The 23591-nt window shown below is 35.8% G+C and overlaps 1 pseudogene; it reads right to left on the bottom strand.

The window, feature by feature from the left end:
• Nucleotides 1-19254: 19254 nt before the first annotated feature.
• LOC148593550 (uncharacterized) lies at nucleotides 19255-21323 on the bottom strand (annotated as a pseudogene).
• Nucleotides 21324-23591: the final 2268 nt, after the last annotated feature.

The raw sequence follows: 23591 nt of genomic DNA, 5'->3' as shown, positions 1-23591 counted from the left end.
TAAGGGTCACTCAGCATGATTTCCTGTTTTGATCCTTTTTAAAAAACTACTTTATGGCATTCATTAAGAAAATTAACTAGCTTTGCAGCACAGCATTAAACAATTAGCAGTTCCCTACATCTACAGAGCTTTCAACACTGTCAGCTTTTTATAAAAGCCCTCTATCTTTCAATCTGGAAACTGCTTTTGCAGGAATTTTCAGTGTGTATCAAATGGCTGACAGAAATAACAAGGAAAGAATAAAATGTGCAATATGCAAAACATGCCCAACCATTTCTGGAAAAAGCTGAATTTTAACTACTTTTACATCACATATATATATATATCGAGTTAATATGGATTAGGATAAAAAGCTGTGAGGAAACAACAACAAATAGAGGGTACCCACACATTTTTCCATAGAGGAATAGAGAGCTTTTTCCTGGGGGGGAAAAAAGGTTGTTTGTGCCTAAGCTGCTGTCATCCTATTCAGTGTTATAGCTTTAGGTGAGTGGCTAGTGCCATGTGTAGTGACATGCAGGCTGTGCTATGTATGCAGTAAAATGAATTATTGTTTTTGATAAATAACCATTAAAATATATATATATTATGTGGCTTGAACTGTGTTCTACAGCATGCTCAAAGGTACCTTCCCACTACTCTCTATTCTCTCCCCCAGAACCAATAATTAGTAATTATTCTCATACTGCATACATTACTTTCATTTTGCTAGAGGCCCTTCTTAGCTAAATAGCAGTAAGCTTTACTAAAACAGTTATCCATTACTTGAAGAAAATCTCTTCATAAAAAGTAAAAGTGTCACACAAAATTAGGATTTTTCCCATATTTTTATGAGCATTTACTTTTCAACTTTCTCATTTCTTGATCTTGTTCTGTATTTGAAAAAGAAAATATATAAACTTAGGTTTCATTATTTATTAATGTGCATATAATTCAAATCCTGATTGTAAGAATCTCTGTCAGATCATTTTTCTAGCATTACTGACATTTAAGTTAATGATTCTTAGATCAGGTTCACAAATTTCATTAAACAGGAAATCTACATGGAAAATCTACTTGGAATAACCCCATAATTCCATCACCATGATTTCTCATTCTGTACACACACTTACCAAACTCTGTTTCCCATTAATAGAAAAAAGACAGACTCTGCTTAAAGAGCAGAAATTATTACATGGATGTGCTGAAGCCTACAAAGCATCAGAGGAGTGAGGGAAGATCATTTCCTTAGTTCAAAGTGGGTGAAAGACCTTCCCTGAGAGTGACTTCAAAGGTTAACTATTTTACTCAAATAAAAGATGATGGATGTAAACGACCCAATTTGCAATTTATTATGATTTTTTTTAATAAAACAATGATTCTTTTTCCTGACTGCCATTTTGGCAAATACACCCTGGGATTTGGTTCTTTCTTCTCATACCACCTATCTGGTATATGAGATCAGAGTCTTCTCAGTGAAGTTTTCTAACAGGATAACACTATTTGATTATTTATGCTCTCTGGGTATTACACTGGGACTTGACATCCTTCAGGCTAAATGGTGACCTCATGTGCGTCTATGCAGCCTAGCTTTTGATATTACCCTCCGGTGAGACTGCCCTACTGTAATGAAGGCTCCCCTTTGGACTGAAAAATATCCACGGCTAGTATTAATCTGTGACCAGGCAAAGTCTCAAATTGTCTCTTGGAGCATAAGGGCAATTTAATTCTTGAAGCTGGCACTTGCAAGAAAAAAAAATTAGAAAAATGATCAAGTGTGACGCAGAATCAATGAAGCCACCGACAAGGAACCCCAAGATGCTGGGTTTACAGCCACTTTTCAGAGCAGAGCTCTGCCTTAAGGGAGCAATAAATAACCAAGCTGTTTTATGGGAATGAGGAAAAAACATCTTCCTTTCTCTAATTGGTTTTCTATGACTGGCCTAATGTTTCTTTTCTATAGTTTTCTTCCTACTGCAAATTCCATTTCTTAATAAAATTCTGCTCTTCCTCCTCCTCCCTCAGCCCCCTCTCCCCCAAACCTATAAGAGAAGAATAAAGAATAATATTGAATCTATAGGGTTTCCATAACATTACTGAAATTTAATTGCTGATGCTGTGATGCTTTCAGAGAACTAGATTGTGATAGTCTTCATGCAGGAGTGGTTAGGAAGAACGTGGCCTGTATGATGGGTGGAGATGTGTAGGAACTAATTTTGCATTCTCCTCTCTCTTTTGGGAGTGAGTGGGTATCAGAAGTTTCCCAAGCTGTAGTGGGTAAAGTTTTACCCCTGCAGTCCTTTAATCAAGTGAGAAGCAAATTACCATAACTTGACTCTATCTCTTCCTCAGTATATCAAAGCAGTACTGGGATACCTGAAACCTTGCTAACCAAGCAGCACTTACATTCATTAAAAAACTTCATAAACACCTGAGTGTCCACCAGCACTCAGATCAAAGGTTTATTACTACAGAATTCTTGCATATTCCCTCTATTGATCTAATCAGGGGGTCTCAACAGGAACAAGACTGTAGAGTTTGCAAATATCTTGTGGAAACTTTCAACACACTAGTGAAAAAAAAAAGTCATGATTCCATAGAAAAGAAGAAAACAACAAGGGGAGAAAAGTGACGAATCCTCTGATGGTGGATTTGGCTGCATGCAACAATACTCAGAAAATGCTGTGCCTGCTGTTTTTATAATAGGATGACCTTTTCCACTGCAAAGACACAGATATCACAACCATTAGTAAAGCACTAATGAAGAGCTTCCTATTCAAACAACAGTAGCAGAGCTGTGTCTCCTATGTCCCTTTCACTTCACTGAAGTGTGAACTCTAAAACCTCATTGAAAACAGGATACTTCAATGAAAGAAACATAAATGTCACACAGACGAACTCCTACTATAAATGTTCAGTTTCTTGGCTTTTAATAAGTTTTAATATACATATTCTTAACACATCTGAGTGCAAATTGCAGCTATTTAGGCTATTATTGTTCTTATCAGCCAAGGTCCAAGAAAAGGACTCACTCAATGCTCTGCTCCTGAATGGTCTGGTGGTGCTTATTGTCTCTGCCGAGTGCAATGAAGAGTTTAGAAAGGTAAGTATCATATTCTACTGTTCAGCTTACAGATGTAAGGTCTCATATCTAGTTCATGTAAAGTCTCATTTGCCAGAAATTGTTTTAGATTAAGCTATGTATAGAAAAAATCTTCCTTAATATGCAGATATTGAGAAAGACAGGCTACAGGAAAAAAAAAAAAAAAAGGAAGAAAAAAAAAAAAGAAAAAAAAAAGTCTCCCTTCTGAATTCTCACTGTTGGTAAAGAAGAAACTGTAGTAAGAAATCAATGCTATATAAGCTGACTATTTGTAGACCCTGAGGTTTTCTTTGAAAACATTTAATCTCTTAATGAAATCATTCTTAAATTGAAAAATTAACCACCAGGGTAAGTCTGTTTATGTAAGGATATCCTATCATTTTATAAAGAAAATCAGAGTTGAAAATGAAAAGTATATTTTCCAGTGATTAAAAATGATTTAAGAGCCTACAGATATACTTACGTTGCAGCCAGACAGACTAACTCAGAAAACCCAGTCCTTGTTGCAGCATGTTCTTCCTCTCTGCCAAAAGACTGGGCTGCTCCCGGGAGTTGGGAAAAAATTAGTTGCTTTCTCCCAAAGGATTGCAGCTGAGCACACAGGAGAACCTGTGCTTGTGCATCAAAACTGGCAATGGCATATTAGCTTTGAACAGCTTCCAGAGCATGGATTATTTAGCTGGATTTGCTGAATTAAAACAGTTTATTTCTACCTAAAAATTTTTAGACATCAAATCACTGTTGGATTGCTTTCTGAAAAGGTCTGTACACTTAATGATGCAAATAAACATCTGATTAGTCTTTTTGAAGCATCAAACCAGTTAAGATGACTGGTTTTCATTGGTGCCAGCGGAAATTTAGAGTCTTTGTGTATATTATTATTATGTGTGTCCTCAGGTCCAGATCCTCAAATATATTTTATTATTTAATCACTAATTATTTCATCTGAAGGAATCTAAACATTTGCGAAAGATTTAAGTACTTGCACTGCTTTTGAAAACAAATCTTGAGCTCTTACAGTTGTCTATATACTATTGACATTGTTACCCAACTAGATTGATATGCTAATATGCTTTAATGTGTACATGAAACACTGAAAAGATCTGTGCAGGCTTTAAAAAAAAAAGGTATTGTGTTTTTACCAGCTCATCTACATTTATTCCTTCGTTCATTTTTGAATGCTGTGCTTCTTGTTCTGTCTGTCAGCTTTTTATCTAGTACAACATAGGCAATCAAGTTATGAGCTAGCACAACTCGTATCAGTCACAGAAGTCACTGCTCTAGTCGACTGTTTTTAATTTGCCTATAAATTAAGCTGTGAAATGGATTTCTTAAATTTTGATTAAAAATACTGAAGATTGTTTCCAGGAGGAGACAAATATGCTAAGCTGCCTTCCATAAAGAAGTTTTGTAAGTAGGTCATAAACCCCAGAAAATAAGACAGAAATGCTGACAGACCCCAAAATTTAGAAGCTCTGTAAGAACCGGTCTAATCATGTTCTCCCAGAGGGAGGAAAATCTTTTAGTTGAGACTAAATTGTAGACTGTAAAAATGTTGTTTTGTCACATAGAGTTCTGGGTATACTATAAAGAAATGTTCAGCAAAAAAGAAATGTCTTGTTACTATAGCAACTAAAATTCAAAAATATATTTGAAAACAATGATTTTTTTTTCTAAATTTATCCCATTAAACTTATTCTGAGTCTCAATTGTATTATATGAAAGGAATTTCATTTTTATTAGCATGAGTCAGATGAACTCTGAAACTACACAGAAATTATTGCAGATCAACTAATATGAACTAACCAGTGATTTCCCCCCACCATAATTTATATATATTAGGATTTTAAAAAAACTGCAGAGCTAGCTACTTTTATGTAAAAGAAAGCCAGATTAGATAATCCTGTTGTGCTGGAGAAGAGTAACTGGAAAGTAGCAAGACCAGCAAAGGTCATAGAGGCTATTGATCTATTTCCACCTCTACAGCAAAAGTGAAAATTTCTCCCTGATACACTGGTTATTGCTGTAGTACAACTGCAATAATAAACCTTTATATTATGCTACAGTTGAAGAGCACTCTTGCAAAAACAAAACAAAGCAAAACGAAACAAAAACCTAAAGTATTTGAGATTTCCTGAAAGCTTATTAATTAATAAAATATAACTGCAATCTCTTGATTGTGATCAAGCTTGTATGTTTAAAGCACACAGAATTTCAAACTTGTTTACAAGCATATATGTATATTGTTCTGCTTTCCTTATGCCTTCCTATTTGGTCATTCTAAACTGCAACAAAGAGAAGCTAAAACTAATGAAAAGTCTTTGTTTGCCCACTTATTGGGCCCATGGATGTGATGTGGGGTTAATGCTGATCTCTGTGATGAGATCTTTGGTTTCACCAACCTTTGGTGAATTGTTTCTGTTGCTTGCAAATGAGCTTGTTAATGGTTTGGCCACTCTCTTGGGCTCAGCTACTTTATCAATTTCCATTCACTTGGAGGAGCTAGGAAGAAAAGCTACAGAAGCACCATTCTCCTTTTCATGGAAATGGATGCATTTAGCCCTCCACCATCTCACTCTATTTTTCCTTCTCCCACCTCCATTCATAATACATAGGTGAAAGAAGTGTTTCTGACTTAGCTAATACTTCTATTACAAGTAACAGATTATACTATTATTTAAAGTAACAGGTTCTTCACTGTATTTTTCTTATTTTTGTACTTTGCCTATTTTTATGATAAATATTTAGTTAAATTTATTTAAGTTATAAAAAAAGAAAGCATGAAAATAAACAACACTGCCAAACTTGAAGCAACGTCCTGCTAATATTAGAAAACAATTTCCATTACTTACTTACGGTCAACACAGACTCCATGCACTCCTTCCAGAATATTCAAGACAGCAAACAACGCTCACTATTGAAGAGCATGGGGAGAGGTAATGAACTAATGCGGTGCGTATTTTGGCCTCATACAATTAAAAATGTAATTTTTCTGCATGTTTGTCATCTCTGTTCATCCTGGTTATTTGTTTATTTAGGAATTTAATTCTTCTTGCATCTTCTTCTATTCATAGTGTCTATTTCATTTATTTAGGTTTCCCTTTAGTCACGTTACTTCTCCCTAACATGCCTGGCTATAAAAATATGATTACTATGCTATTAGAAAAGGTAGATGCTGAGTACATTCAGGAATTGTTTCAGATACATAGTAAATCAAACACTTTTATATTCTGATTGTGTGGTTTCTAGTAGGAAGCACCATAGATAATCCTGATTATTAGCTGTGTGTTGCAATTCCTGCAAAGGGCTGCATGCCATCCTTCCAGTAGAAGAGAAATGATAAAGTAGGGAAGCTATGCAACCAGTAAGGAATAAAGTAGCTTATTTTTTATTTCAAATAACAATAAAAACATTAAAGAATTAAAGCATGCAGTTATTTAAGATAAAAACTAGCTCAGGGAGGTAACCAGATATAATAATTAATTACAGTTTATTTCTTCAGAGCATTTCTTAAAAGGTGTATTTTCTATATAGAGCATTTTTTACACAAACCATTTTTACTAGAACCTAAATATGGTGAATTTAGTGATATCTGAAATATGGCACAACAGTCTCATTGCAAGTGCTTACAGGAGAACATTTTCTGAAAGCTGGATGTAGCAAGCTTGCCATCTACTGATCAACAGAAGAGATCTTTGATTGCAATAATTTTTTTAATCATAATATTTCACTTGAAACTCTCTTTTCTGGAGAATCAGTCTACTGAATATTTAAATAAATCTGTTCCCAATGCTCCTGCAGATCAACATAAAGTCTCAAAGCTATTGTGGTAACATATGAAAACAAAGAAGAGCTCCAGAAGTACTCTTTATCAAACAAAGAATATTTTAGTGAGAGACATATATCTTGATTCGCTATTTGGGAAACTTGCTTTGTAATGTTCTCTTTTTCTCTTATAAGGTATTTTCCTAGTTTACAGATCTTCTGATGAAACTTAAATATGATGAGATTAAAGTATTATTTTGTGAATAATAAGGCAAAAGAATATTCTTACTTTTTCCAGTTCCTTCCATCCCACAGATAGGCTCCTCTTGTCTCCTGCCATCTGCCAATTTTGCCTTCAGTCAAACCTTGTCAGTGTGTAGTGGGGAAGTGGAAGAAATCCATATGCCTGATATATTTGGTGTTCCATTCAGACTGGTTTAGACAAAGAACCTGAAAGTTATGGTTATGTGATTCACAGAAAAGAACACTCTTCACCTTCTTTGAAAATAGTACTTTTTACTGCTTGTGCTATTTATTATCATTGATATTATTTATTTTCTCTATTTACTGCCATTAATTTATTCCTTTATTGAAGAATTAACAGAAGAATAAGGATAAAAATCCACAAAATTGGATGAGCTGTGATTAAGAGCTTATTAGTAATGAATTAACAAACAAAAATATCTTCTTAGAATGATTTGGATTTTTATGGATATATGCATATACATACATATATATAGGGGTGTATGTGCATTGTATCTTCAAGATATGTTGGTGACGACCTAGCATTTCTGAAATTGATACATTAGACTGAGAGAATACAATCTCCTTTTCCCAAGCATTCAAGAAAACTTGCCCTTCTACTACAACATTGCGGCCTTTCTGTTTGTGAAGAGGTAGACTGAGCGTCAAGATATCTAACCCTTTTTCAGACACAGTTGCCATGCAGTTGGCATGGCTGGGTTTGATATCTGCTGAATCTCTTCCTTCATTTTCTGATAGATATTAGCTTTCTGCTAACTCCATTATTTCAAAAACATTTCTGATTCCATTTGCATCAGTATGATGCATCAGAATGATTTCACATCAGCTGAAGAATTAAAAATTACATGTTAATGACAAACTGAATGAATGTGTGTTCATTCTGTCTGCAGAATGTGCTCTAGTAAGATTGGAATTTGCACATTGCATGGGACTAGACTTAAAGGCAGATGATATCAACTACCAGAGACAGTATGATGTACAGGGACTAAGGTATTTCAAGAGATTTGTCTACAGAGCTCAGGAAGCTTTGTGGAATAAAATTCCCATCTGGCACTCGAAATCTCTACCACAATTGCTGTGCATGGCTTTGTACATCAAGCAGATTAGAGATCTGGCCTTGGGGAGGAAAGAGGAATCTGCAAGATCTGAGAATATTTTGCATGTTTGTTCTTGAAGGCTATATCTCTATATCTTTCAGAAGGTGATCTGAAAGTATCCTACTCTGCTGGGACTCTGTAGTGCGATCTCTTTTCTGGGAAGGCTTTCAGTCTACTAGGGCAAATAAGTCATATCCATCATGCATACAGGATCACATCACAGATATTATGAATTATTATGAAAGCTATTCCAAAATACTTTATACTTCAGACCTTTGCAAACACTCACTCTCGTCTGTCTCATGCACACACCAAATGCCATAAGGCAGTCATACATAGCACAGCTCTTCAGCCTCTGCTCTGCTTTTGCTTCCTAGTATCCTGCCTGTCCTGTTAAAGAGTGGATCCTAGGAGGCTGCCTCAACAGTATCCACTCTCCACAAAGCCTCCCCAAGAAGGTTAGATTATAGGTCAATTCAATAGTGTCTGGGACTAGCACTTCTAGGTCCAAAATCTCTATGCCTTGCTTTCCCTTCTGAAGGGATTATTTACTTATTTTCAGATATCGCTTGGAATTAACTAAAATATTAGTATTGAGCTATTGTGAAAGAGGAATAAAGCAGCAGACTTTCCCCCCAGCATCCCAAAAATCTAAGGTTATGGCTACAGCCATCAGAATTCAAAGAAAAATGCCAAAGAAACATATTTGTTGCTGCTATATTTTCAATCTCTAAGAAAAATGAAGAACTGCTAATTAGATGGAACACATCTAGAATGAAGGTCTTCGTCACCCTGAAAATACTGTACTATCAGAATAATAAGGATTTACATGTTAGGAGAAACATAGTTAAATAAATCAAGTATTCCAAATGTTTTAACATGAATTAAGATGAATTTTTTTAGTGTCAAAGTGAATTCAAGATAAACAGAATTTGCTAAAATATTATAGCCATTTGATCTTTGAAAAGAAGCTTATTAAAACGGTCTTTTTTTGTAAGAAAATATTAAAATTTTAAAGGAGGACAGTTAAAATGGGAAATAACACAGTGATCATTAAGTACTAGATTATAGCTCGTGTACTAGATTCTGTGAAGTGTAACACAGGAGATTTGGTACTTTAGCAGAATTGCTTTGAAGCAAACTTTTACATTGATTAGCATTACAGTTTGGTCAAATATTCCAAAGATGCCATTTCAGAAATGCACATCAGAGCATACTTAACTACAAAATCCATGTAGATTTACATTTTAAGCCTTTCTTATGGTAAGGCACTACATACAGTTGGGCATCTCTTATGGAAAGAAGCTAAGAAAACTGAAAATATGAACAAGATATTGCTCTTTTTCAGACCACTCATTCAACTTCAGAGGTGAAACAAAGGGATCTAACTAGCAGACTTAGTCTTTTGTCTCAGCTGAATTTCTAAACTTTTCCAAAATCAAGTTAGTTTAAATTTTTATTTTGTTTTGGACAGCAGCATTTGACTCTGATGGATTTTTTAAAGTGGTATTACACTGTGAATCTTAATGTAGGATGCATTAAAACATTAAAATTCAAATAGACACCTTTGATTTGATGCATAACTTCCCTTTTTATAATTTCTACTATAAGTTCTGTTCCTAAATCTTTCACACCTATTAAAAACAGCTGTAGCTCATCTGGAACAGTTGGATTGAAAAAGTCAATATACTTACTGTTTTAAAAGAGATTTTGGAAGCAATTTGCAATTAGCATTTCTCATATTTTTATTTTTCTACATATAACTTGAAACATTCCAGCAGCTGCTGCTATTGCTCCTGGGACATAATTTTTCCTGCTGTTCAGTAAGACAGATTAATATTTTTGTTTTGTTTTGTTTTGTTTTTTTCTTGTCTGTACAGCCATATTCCCAGTGCCAAATCTAGAAATTTACCACATAAGCACTCTGATTTCTCAAAAGTAACACATGGCCACTTCTTCAATATAGTGAGTTAAATCCACTACCCTTTCCCAACTCTACCTATTTGTAATTCATACAGGAACTACATTCAGGAAAGATATAGAGGAAACAAGCAGTAAGTCAAAACTATTTTATTTTTTAAAAGAGTAGCAGAAAGCAAGCATCTCAAGAATCACTGCAAGAGGTAGTTAAAACCAATAGGTCTTACGAAAGACATAATTTTTTTAGGACTCTCTTTTAGAATGGTGTCTAAATAAAACAAGGGTGAGTGACAGATGTTAAACCATTCCCAAAGTGTTCTGCTGCTTATATTGATACAATAGTTGAAGATTAATCATACCACACCTGAACAATGAAGTATAGAGCATGAGCTTTATATTTCGAGGTATTTTGAAATATACCTTGTCTCCTCTGTCTTATATCCGCAGCTTCTTATCTAAAGGTATATACTAAGTCACTTTTAAAATTCTCTTCCATTTGATTGAAAAGCTTCCATCACCAAGTTATTTCTATTTGAATTATAAAATGCTTTTTAACTGCTGGTTCCTTAATAGAAATGTTTCAAAATTTACATTATAGTACTTACTTACTGTAGTATATCAAACCAAACTGAGACTAAAGAATCTGGAAAAAAACAGTCTGTACTAAGCAAACATTTGAGGAATGTGAAGCAAAAAGTTTAGCTGTCATTCACCTACCTTGCTAGTTTGTTGTCAATCCAAATTTTTATTAAATTAAGTCTTGTAGAATTTAGTACAAAATTTTTGTCTGCATTTTTGAGACTAAACAGTTTTCTGATTTTGGTCAGCTCTGAAATGTTGATGTTTTGTTACCATTGAATTAAGAATTCACCATGAGGAGGAAGAATGCAAAGGCAAATCTGAACACTGAGTGTCCAGTTTTCAGTGTGTTCACTCTTTCAAATCAGGAGTGCATTTTTGTTCGTTTTATTTGTTAAAAATCATGAATAATCTGTTTTCAAATCTACATTTTTTTTTTCCTTTAAGATTGCAGTATCATACTGGAGCACAGCAATTCATGACTTATGAAGTCTGCATGATCCATTGGGATTTAAAATCAATTATTCAGTCTTTGACTGAGGCCAGAGCATTTAGGCTATGGCCCTTAACATACCACTTAACGGTGTACTTGTTGCACTATCACTTAGCTGTGAGCAGTGTCAGTAAAAACACAGGTTACAGCTGCAATTTTATTAAACACCAGTATACTTTAACCTTACTATGAAGACAAGCAGTTGTTATATAGCTGTTATATATAGTGGTAGGCTTTTGTTCACTATTCATTAGTATGGAAATTTCATTCTGAGTTTCTCATTTCATGTTATGAATTTATATATATATATGTTTTGAAAAAAAAAAAGGTGGACTTTTTTGTGCATTTTGGATATGGAATAAAAATGCTGTCCTATGCACAATACAGTATAAAATTCCTCTACCTCACTGAAATTCAGGACATTTCTACCTAGAAATAGGTAACAGTGCTGCCTGCTCTTTTTTCCCCTGGAAAAATATTTGATTTTATCATTATGAATGGAAGAGAAAGAAAATAAGGGTAGCAGACAGAGGGTAGCTGTGTTTCTAAGAAAAAAAATTTAGTGAACCTTCAGTTTATGGAAGATAGGGAGGGATTGAAGGTTCCACATAGCAAATCATTTATACTGCAAATGAGTTAAGCAATTAAATCCTGCAGGCCTTAAATATTGCTCTTATTCCACCTCCTTTAAATCATTGCTAGGCTATTTGTCCTGTACCCAACCATCTGCCTCCGAGACCACATGGTTCAAGCAACGCATGTATGCTCTTGCATTCTCCCTGTGAGAATGATGCCTGCAGTTTTCCTTCCCTCCCTTTTTTAAGTGATTTGAAGTTACTTTTCTCATAAAATCTTCCCTATATGACATTGTGTGCGTATACACCTGTGCACCTACATATATGTATGTGTATAGAAGCATATTTGCACATATATTTATCAAGCTCAAATTTGAAGGAGGATCGCTCATTCATACAGACTAAATTTCTCTTACAAAGAAACAAAATTAATTTGCAGATATTTGCCATTTTCAACTTTGTTCCAGCTGAGCTTTCATTGTCTGCCTGGTGCAGATTCTTCCAGTTTCTCTGCAAATTTTCTTAAACCTTCTGAGTTGATTAACTGATCTGTAGAAATGCAAGTGTGAACATAATTGCAGTCATCCCATTTCTGACCTAATTTTTCTGATCTATTTTTTTTTTTCAGTGCAATCTGTTTCTTTCAGCAGTTATTTTCTAGTTAGGCATGATGCAGCTGTAGTACTTCATGGAAAGAGACCCATGAGAGTGAAATACTTACAAAGCCAGCATAAATAAAAAAATAAATAAATAAAGTGGGACTGGAATCAAACTTTGCTGAGATGTTCCATGACACGTTGATGCATTTGCTTTTTCAATTTCAACATCTGAAATTGTGCTAGCTTTTGTCTTGTACTACAAAAAGAATGTCAAGGATAAGGATGTTACCTGAAACATAGTAGAATCTGAGATTTTATGTAAAGCCAATTAGTTTATTTGTTTTATTTTTAGTTGTTTTATTCTTTTTCAATATAAACTGTGTGTATGTGTGTTTTCCACCCTTTTCTGCTGACCTTGTCTACTAGAAGTCCAAGGGAGCTAGTGAACTCTTGAACAATACAGTCATAATTTATATAAAAACTCTTGAATGTTTGAAATCACTAAAGGGACTAGGAATGCCTTTCTGTCACTTTGGGTATTAATATTTTACAAACCATAATTATAATTTAGGATAAAAGATATGTTGACCCCTGGATAACATTAATATTTTCACTGCAAGATGCATTGAAATGCAGTGAGAATGATATTGAAGAGCTTAGCTACGGTTTTAAAAAGAAAAGATGTTGATTATTTTGCGTCGTGCTGAAATTTATAGTGCCTAGGATTCTGTTAAGAACATTTGCCATCAGGGGACTGACAAAACCCATGAAAGTTTTTAAAATTGTTGCAGCCACCTCACTGAAAAACTTTATTGAGATTGGCCAAACTAATTTGAGACTCTAGTGATGTCTGGAGGGAATGAATTCTTGATTATTTTAAGTCTCTTATTAATAATTTAAATGGTGTCTTATGTAGAATCTTTAAATGATTTTTTTTTTACTATAAAATTGTAGCTATTGGTTTGATTACATAGCTGAGGTATATCCCTAATTGGTTTACAGTCAATATTATCATATATTCAGAATCATTATTATTCAGAGTCATTGATATTCGTATATTTAGATAGAGGTTCTACATTACTGTGAGAGCATACACTGAGGAGGAAGAAGAAAGAGAAAGGAATATGATGCAGTCTTCTCTTGCAGGAACACTTGAGTTGACACACACATAGCATTTCACATGGCATTTCATCCATTGCTAATCAGAAGCATTTCTGAGGTAAGTTTGGGGGTTTCTTAAGTACCTTAATATTTCTTTTTAAAAGTTCTTTTTGCTTGCTTTTTGACCTCAGACTTCCACAACTCAGCTTTCCTCTGTAAGAATGGATACGTGTTACAAGCAGAAAGACAGTACGAAGCATGTGTAGAGGTATTTTATTATACGGGTAAGGAACAAGGTGTTGATGTAGAAATGTCTGTACAAATGAGATACAATGTCAACGTATTGACAATGTCAAACCTAGCTGATTATAATATTGGTATAATCCTTTGAACACAGTCAGATCTGGGAACTTTCGGGCACTTGAACAATTTTAGGTGTTGAATACTCATGTAGTTGATGAAGATATTTATCATACTGAGAAGCTGTTTCCCTTTCAGTCTCTCTACCTAGCTTGTACCTATCTTTTTTTTTTTTTTTTTTTGACCATCCATATTCAAGTTCTTAGCCACAAAAATCAGGATAAAACTGTTGAAATTCAGTATTCTAAATTCATGTCCCTCAACTCAGCAGCATTTTGAGGGCAATTATGCTGGATACAAAGGCTTATCAGGCTGCTCTCCACAGGCGATGAAGTTTTAATTCACTAGAAGAAATGTGGGCAATGTGCAGAAGCAGAGCCCAAAGAGCACTGATTAAGCTTTGCCAGCTAATTCTCCATTTTTTTTTTTTTTACCAAACAGCAAAAAACAGTTTGACTTACTAAAATGGCAACTCTCCTTTAACAAAAGGAAAATTTAATTCAATGTTTTCTTTCTTGTAGTTTTTATATTTCCATTTTTAAAGTATATGCTTTACTAGGTATCTATTTTTGTCATGATGGACACTTCTGAAAACTACAAACTGCCATTGTCATTTTGAAGCTCTGAAGAAAATTGTTTCTTGGAAGTTCCACATTTTAGTTCTGTGTTTAGAAGCTCAGAACATGACATATCTGGGTCACTGGAGAAATGATGACAGCTTAAAAACTGTGACTCTAATCCTGACAGTTTTCATCCATTGTAAAGTTTCCCTATTACTTGGATATTTGATTTCAAGTAAAAGAAAATAAAATTGTTTTACTCAAATTCACATTCATGTATGTAGAATTTTATGTTAAACTGATTATATTCTTGTGAATTAGCTCACTGTTTTTTTGTTTGTTTATTTAAATTATGATTCCTTTTATGGAATTCTCTAGCTAAATGAGAAGTCGAGTCTTCAATACATTTCAACAAGATTATGCAGTAATGCATGTTGTAAACCATAATACTTAATGCATGTACACAAAAAAGTTATGCAGGTATACGAAAATGCATGCTGCGGTTGCAATGATTCCTTTTCTTAAGCACAGATGTTTCTCAGATTTGTTTTACAGGAGATGCCATTTTGAATTTTCCAAACTGACATTTTGTTGATATGTTGTTATTCAGGCAACTGACTGCAGGTTGATATGTCATCTGAGGAGTCGAAATAAATATTTTGGAAAACAAGTGAAAAGCCTAGTTTTATCAACTTCTTTTGCAAGTTATTTTGATGATCCATCAAAAGGATGGATCCTTAATGCAGCTTCATGATAATAGAAGTATCTAGGGAATGGTTTTATCAGTGGGTCAGTCTTTCAGGTATGGAGTAGGTATGATAGATATTTAATTGAAGGGCAGTATCAATACGGAAAACAAATCAAACTTTTTTGTTGATGTTAAAATGTCAATGAAAAAGATTATCAATTTCTTTAAAGTAAAATCATCCTAAGGAATTAGCATTTTTGTGAGAAAAAATGAATCTTCTTTACATAAGGAGACCATGCTTCTTCCCAGGCAATAAAGAAGACCTTTCTCACTGGAAAGACTAAGAAAATTCTTATTTGGATCCATCCTCGCAGAGAAAAAATAGTTCAGTAAGCGCCAAAGGAAAACCACGTAGCCCTCTTTCTGCAAGAAACAGTTTACTTGAAATCATTCATTCTTCATATTCAACTTATTTCTTTTTCTATTAACATATGTTTTTTCTCAAATGCTCTGAGTCAAGATCTTTGTTGTTTATTTATTAAGAATGAAGTTTTTACACTGTATTCATATTCACTGCTTTTATTTTTATTTTACCTTCCAACTTAAAAAAAACAGGCAATGAGATCTGCATCTGAAACTCAAACAGTGCACCCCAAAATACTAGAACTCACAGGTACTTGCTAGCCTGTCTTTAAACGATCAGCAGGTGGAAATATTGCAACCTACTTCTGGTGCTAAATTGTATTAATTTCTTTTTGAAGAGAAAAAAAAAAAACTATTATTCTCCTTGTGCTATCAAGTACAGTCCAACAAAGTTGCTTACACATCAACGTATAGAAAGTAATCTAAGGAGTTCTCTAAAATAAACTTAGTGCCAACTAAGGAATTAATAGCAGCTGATATGCATGGCACCATATAAACTGGTAACAGGATAAACAAGTGACTGTTCATTTAATTTATATACTAGTATCTTCAATAGATTACTTTAAAATTAAAACTGAAAATAAACTGCAATTTGGGGCTTCGAAGGCTGATCATAATAAAATATGTTGATCAACTCACTAATGTAGTGATTCAAAGATATGTGCCTTTTTAATAAAAAAATGCAATATTTAGATAAATTTAGGCAATACATATTAAGTTTACATGTGTTATTTCAGAGTGAGGGCACTCATTTCCACTGGAAGGCTGGTGGAAATTGCTGCACTTTAAAAGGGGGAGGGAGGCAAATTTGGTAAGAGGTGAATCCCCTTGCATTCCAGATGGTCATCAGAGGTTAGAGGGACTAGAGGCAGCTGGACTCACCTCTTAATACTGTGGTAACTATAGTCCCGACTCTGGCATTATCGGGCTCACAAACTGTTGGCTGTAGGTCCGCTCGCCTTCCAAAGAGTGAATTTTGTTCATGAATAGCATGATTTATTCAAATGCAAGATTTACAAAGCAGGTTTTGGGTTTTGGTACAGGAAATTCTCTACTACAGAGTGGGATTTTTAGCTAGCTCTGATGTGCAAATGCACAATCATCACTCACCCCAGAAGAAGCCTCAAGTCTCCTCCTCCCAACCCAAGGGGAGGAAAGGGGGATCAGACGGTCAACGGATCCCAGAAGTTATGATGGAATCTTCCCTCTCTCCTCTTCTTTCTTCCTTAGTGCCTCTTCCTCTGTTCTTACCGACCCATTCTTCCTTCCTAGTTCTTATCCCATTTTTCCTTCCCACCAGATCCCTCCTTAGTTCGCCTTTTATATATTTTGTTTTACATTTAGGTGGAGCTTGAGTGACTCTAGTCATACTTACTTTTGTTATTCATTGTTTTTCAAAAAGTCTCACAAGTTAATTGAAAATCTAGAGAGCATGCTTAGTAAGGAGTGGTCATTCCTTGGAAGCAGTTAACTTCTCGGATGGGGTTATGTTTTGATATTATAATGAGATTAGAAGGAGGAGAAGTTTGAGCAAAGTCTATTGGAAGAGAGTTTGGCCGGGTGTCTGCACCCTGCTCCACCCTCCATTCACTCATCGTCTGCACGGCCTCGTCACACTATCCCCTCTGCAGGGAAGCCGACAAAGTTTGGCCATGGTGTCTCCATTCTGCTCCACTCTCATTTACTCTTATTAATGTGTGATAGGAGGGCAGATTGTGTGTTGCCAAGGGAATCATGGAGAACTAGATTCCACACATACCAAACATCTTGGAGGTGGTAACTGTCTCTCTCCTCAAGCAAACCTCTGTAATGCCATACCTTCTGTTAGGCTCTACTTTTCACTAAGTTCCCCTTTCTAGAGCAATTCTCTCACACTCGCCTCCTTAGTTCACTTTTAATATATTTTTTTTTACATCTAGGTAGAGCTTGAGTGACTGTAGTCACACTTACTTTTGCTATTGATTGGCAAAAAAAAACCTGTCTTGCTTTCATTTAAAGGTATAGTCAATAGGAAATCTAGAGAGCGTGTTCAGTGAGGAGTGGTTGTATCTTGGAGGTGGATAACTTTTGGGATGGAGGTGTGGGTTGGCATTATAATAAGATTACAATGAGCAAAGTTCAAGTAAAGTTCGTCCAAAAGGAGTGATTTGCCACCTTTGCTGGCTCAGCACTGGATGTCTTATCATACATCTCCCATTGGTAGCCAGTGTGCGGCTTACCAGCAGCCCAGCACAGGGAGCTGGGCCGCGGCGTCTTCACTCCGCTCCACCCTCCGTTACTCCCCTTTGCAGCTGCGAGGAGGGCAGATTGTGCTGCCTAGGGAACTGTGGAGGAGCTGAGTCCATGAGTATCAACCATCCTGGAAGTGGCAACTGTGTCTCACCCCAAGCAAGCTTCTGTAATGCCTAAACTTCTGTTAGGCCCTAGATTTTTCTGCCAGTTCCCCCTTTTCAACCAATTCTTCCACAGCTTTTAAAGACTGGGGCAATGATGCTGCATTATGCCAGTTAACCTTCTTTTTCTTTCAATAAACTTGTTTGGAAAAACTATTTTCTCTTCAGCTGTTTTACAAATGAAGAAAACAAGAATGAACAACATTGTAGAGTTCAGTCAAGGACTAGAGAAATGACAGAAAGCCTCCTTCACTGTCTCATAAAATGCAGAATTAGGATATTATTACTATTATTAGGATATTATTATTATTATTATTATATATATTTATATATAATTATTATATATAAATTATATATATATATAAATATTTATATTTAATATTATATATTTATATTTTTATATATAAGAATTATATATAATTATTATTATATTAGGATATTATTATTATTAGGATAAGGCTCCCAAGGCCTTATCACACAAGGACGTGAACCAAACCTCCACTACTGGGTCCATGGTAAACATGTTAGTGTGTGGGAGTTAAAAAAAAAAAAAAAAAAAAAGTAGAGAAAAGGAAATGAAGAAAATGGTGAATAACAGGCCTGTGACTGGAGTATATATAGACACCCAGGTCAATCAATCAATCAATTAATAAAATCTTTAAAGTTGTAGCATGTAACTGGTAACAGTACTAGGTGGAAAGGACAGTTCATCAGTTTAAGATCTTTAATGGTTAACTGGCAGGGCAGTGAGAATGCAGTGAAGACCTAAGTGCAAAACAGCAGCTGAGCAAGAAAAGATGACTGAATTTGAATATAGTGTTGAAAGGATTAGAAAGTCTAGTCCTATAGTATCAGATTCTAAAAAATTAGAGTCCTACTAAGATGCACCCAGAATCTGTTATTCTCATATTTATGAACTTCCAATTCTCAGCCCATTTTTATTAATGTATATTTTAATATAATTTCTTCCTTCTTATCTATCATTTTGTTAGTGACAGTAAGACAAACTCTTCTTTTCATCTCTTCTAAGAAAATCTCCCTACCTCCCGATGAACCTCTGTCATGGAACAAGTGGTGGTGGGGATGAGTGACACAATGCACTTCACTCATGGGAAAGAAATAGGAATAGGTTTTATTGGTAATGACAATTGGTTTTATTGGTAATGACTCCACTCCGTGACTATAGTCAATTCAACTTATCATCACAGAGTGCTGGTATGGTCACCTCTTGCCTCTGTGCCATAAATAGTGTATTGATAATTTTTGCATTTACAGGTCCATGGCAAGTGAACATAGTTAGCAAAAAGTAGTGCTATTATGTACTAATTTATACATTTTGGCTGGTTGAATTTTGGTTATATTTGTTTTGTCATGTACCAGACCTTTATATACAATATGATTATAAATAATAGACCTAATAACACTAAAGCTAGTAAATTCACAATTGGATGAAGCATGAGATTAAAAAATCCCATTGCTGTTGGTGACCATCCAAGAAGGGTTTCCCACCAGTGGTGTTCTCCATCCCTTTTCACTCTTTCCAGAACACGGTGTATTTCTTCTGTATCATGATAAACAGTGATTAGAGTCCTTTGTCTGTTGTCCTGGATGCGTTTCAGCAGTTGATGCAAATCGTCATGTTGTAGCATGTTGCTACGTAGTTACGTAGCAACGTAAGGTTCATTCCAATGGGGGCAGGCAATAAATCTTGATTCAATGTATAATTAGATTGTAACAATTGAGGAGAAGTTACAGGAGCTGAGTAATTAAAGTCACATCCCATAATTTCAGTAAAGTTACAAACACAAATATTTGAGCGATTGCTTGTATTCACATTAGTGTTATCTACAAGTACAAAATCACAAAGAGTTCTCATACAAATACACCGATTTCCTACATATATAAGTACAGTTTCAGGAGCTTCATCAGGGTGTATTTCGAAATGACAAATCTTTTGCTGTGTATCAAGACAAATGTCTTGGGCTTTCACAGTATTACTTTCACAAATAAAGCCTTGTTGTTCCAGTACAGTACATGCATCAATATCAACAGTTTGCCATTTGTTTCCATTTCGCAGGGCCCATACTCTATGGTCTAATGGGTAGAGTACAGTTCCATTGTGATTTAACCCCAGTGCAATGATTGGATATAGGGTGAATACTGAAGCATTGCGTATTAAGACAAAAGCTGTAGCTTTATTGCTGATGGCATCATAAGTAAAGTTGACTAAATACCACCAAGACTGAAATTCCCTTTCAAATTCATTTGCATTATCCCAAATTACCTTTCTAATTTCAGTCGGTAAGATGCCCTCTTCACCTTCTCTTATGATTGTGGCTACTATAGATTGCATCTAGAGTTGAGCTTGGATGCAACTAAGAGCTAGAGAAATATTATTTTGGGCTACACCAAGTGCATTTACAATTAGCTGGTGATCTCTTTCATTAATTCTCTCCCATTGAGGCAATATATCAGATGAGAGCCATTGGTTAGTTCCCAGTGCCGGAAGAGAAGACTGCAATGGATGTTCTAATTTGTGCAAATGACTTGTTGTTGTGATTAGTTTATTTACAAGTACCTCAGCATCTATGCTATTTAAGACTCCCAATCCTGTCCCTACGATACCAGTTACATTTCTCCTTTTCTGTACTGAAGGGCTGAGGGTTTGTCTATGCAGCCGTGCTGACCATCCTGCATAGGATGTTCTTAGGAATGGTGAACATGTTGGTTTGACTGCAGATATATTGATTTGCATCAATAGTTCTACTCGTTTAAGGGACCATGATGGATTAAATAACATTCGTTGTTGACTAGTATTTTTGATTACATATGGTCCAATTTCAGAAATTTGTGGGGATAGAGTTCCTTTATTCCTTATAGCTGTAGAGCTACTTATGCTGGGGAAATGTGTTACAGTTGGGGTGGATGTTGTTGTGTTAGGCTGAGTAATGTCTATTTTAAATTTAAATGTTATTCCCGCACTATCGCGAGCCCAGAGACAAACTACAAAAACAGGTTGGGCTAAGGTAAAACTGTACCAACAGTCCAATCTTTCAGTGGCACAGGTTTTTCCTCCTTTTCCTTTTGATTCGATTTCGGTCACTGAGATTTGAGTTGCCTTTTCATGGGCGGAGCCATTGATCATTTGACATCCTATCTTTATCTCTTCTCCTCTCCTTCCCGAGAGTTGGAGGAGTCGGTTAGTACTGTCCCAGCTCCATTCATTTTGCAAGTATACTTTGTTTCCGTGCATGACAACAGTTGAAAGATTTAAGTTTTTATTAGAATTAATTCCCATACTTCCAGTATACTTAACACAAGCTTGTGACCATGGCCACTCTAGGATTCCTTGAGCACAGGCCGAGAGGAGTAGAATTGCCAGCGTTTGGAATAGTAACATGAATACAGCATTTCCATCTGCCATTCTGCGTGCTGCTGTAAGAGAAAATAGAAACTTGTTTTCGTGGGGTGAGGCTGAACAGGTTACCCCATTTTAAAAAGAAGGAAAAATCCATTGTGCACTAATTCTATGTTTTGCACCACTGTTATCAGTAGCTTCCCAGGCAAGTGGGCCATGAGGTTTAGTTAGTCATAGGCACAGTACCAATGGATGGTAAATTGACCATCACAGGCTGTCCTGGCTGTAATGCTGTTGGACATTCTCTTTTACCTCTAGGTTGAGCACTAAGCTCAGTTTTCACAAAGAATGCTCTGCTGACAGGGCTTCCAGTAGGCCCATAACGATTATTTAATTGTTGGAGCACTTTGGGAAGTCGAATATCCCATTGGGCCTTGTGTGGGTTGAAGCTCTTTTTCAACAAGCCATTAGCTCTTTCTATCATCACATTTAACTTGGGATAGTAAGGGGTGTGAAATACCCACTGAATTCCTTCTTGCTTTGCCCAATCTTGCACTTTTTTACATGAGAAATGTGAGCCATTATCATTTTGGATAATATCAGGAGTAGGTAGGTGTGAGAATGAAGACAATAGTCCTTGCACAGTACAACACCCACTGGCTTTCCTATGCTGAGTTGCCAGAAGCAACCTGGAGACCACTTCCACTCAAGGATGTATTGATATCCTGCAGAGGATTTGAACGGTCTGATATAATCAATCTGCCATGAAGACCACAAAGTTTTCCCTCATTGATATGCAGAGGTGGAGCTTTAGCAGGATGATCTGCTTGCAGCCTTAATCTACACTGAGGACATTCTGTGAGAATAGTTTCACAAGTTTTTCTGTTTATGGGCCAACCTCTACTCTGTGCAGCAAAGTGTTTTCTTACCCGTGTGACCTAGGTTTTGATGTAACCATTCTTCCAACTGATACCACTCAGGATCTAAGGTGATTTTCATAATTTTAGTCAACTCATCTACTTATTGATTCCACTTTGTGGCTGATTGATTATCCTTAGCATGAGCTTTCACCCATCCCATTTTAAATGGTGTTTTTCTCGCTATATCCAGCAATAGCTGCCAATCCTGTTTTCTCCAGACCGGGATTCTATTTACTTCCCAGTTAAAAGTTTCCCATTGACAAAGCCATTGTGTGGCACCAGGTCGTACAGTATAAGAGTCTACATATATAACCTTTGCTCCATTTTGTGCAGCTAAAACTACTGCTCTTAACTCTCCCACTTGTGCACTGCCTTTATCTTCTTCCACTACTTCTTCGTCAGTGGTAATATTTAATGCAACAGCCCTATACAGCCATTTATCATTTACCCTTTTTGCTGAAGCATCTGTAAACCAAATGTTTTCTGTTGGTGCACCATCAATGAGTGGTGGTGCGTTCAGAACTGGTGAAAGTTTAAAAGGTTGTTGTAATACTAATGGATCTGTGTTTACAGACATCTGCAGTTTGGAAACCTTAATATGCCATTCAGTTAGCTGCATATTTTCTGCAACTCTTGTTAGGTAGGCATACCATTTCTGATAGTGGGGTTTTGTGCAATTCCTTCTGGGGGAGCATTCCCCTTTAGGATTGTTTCTAGTAATTAAATGGTCCTCTAGTTTGCACAGATTGTCCTTAATGTATCTTCTCATTAACTACTCTGTAACTACTCTGATTAAGGATAAAAGTCCTTTTTCCCAATTCAGAATATCTTAGTCCTGTTTCTTTAAATGCAGTTGAACTAAACAATAAGGGCCTTTTTGGTCCATCAGGGCCAGTTTGAAACAGATTACAGTAAGTAACATGTTCAGCAAAACCCCATTCAGCTATAATAGGGTCATGGGGGTGTACTGGACCCAGTGACTGAAATGTTTTTAATTCTTCAGTCAGAGTTTTGACTACCTCTTTATGTTCTAATTCCCACTTCCAAGGTTTGCCTTTCCTTAAGAGTGAATACAATGGATGACCAATAATAGAAAATCCAGGTACATGTGTTCTCCAAAATTCCCATCAATTGCTGTAATTCTTTCTTTGATTGGGGCATTTGCAGCTCTTCAATTTTTCTTAAGGTATCTGGAGGAATCACTGCACTGCCAGCTATCCACCAAGTACCTAAGAATTTTACTTCTTTTCTTGGTCCCTGAAGTTTTTCAGGTGGTACCTCTATGTCAGCTTCAAGTAAGATTTGCCATACTGCTGTGGCTACTTTCCCAACCTTCTCGGGAGAATCACCCCCAATTCAGATGTCATCTGTGTATTGGTACAATTTCACATCCCGAGGAAGTGAGACTGTCTGC

The sequence above is a fragment of the Tinamus guttatus genome, unplaced genomic scaffold, assembly GCF_059628265.1.
Source record: "Tinamus guttatus ecotype Peru unplaced genomic scaffold, ASM5962826v1 Tinamus_guttatus_pri_ptg000383l, whole genome shotgun sequence".
Classification (NCBI taxonomy): Eukaryota; Metazoa; Chordata; class Aves; order Tinamiformes; family Tinamidae; genus Tinamus; species Tinamus guttatus.
Note: the sequence above shows the minus strand (reverse complement) of the source record. Positions and strands in the feature narration are given on the sequence as shown.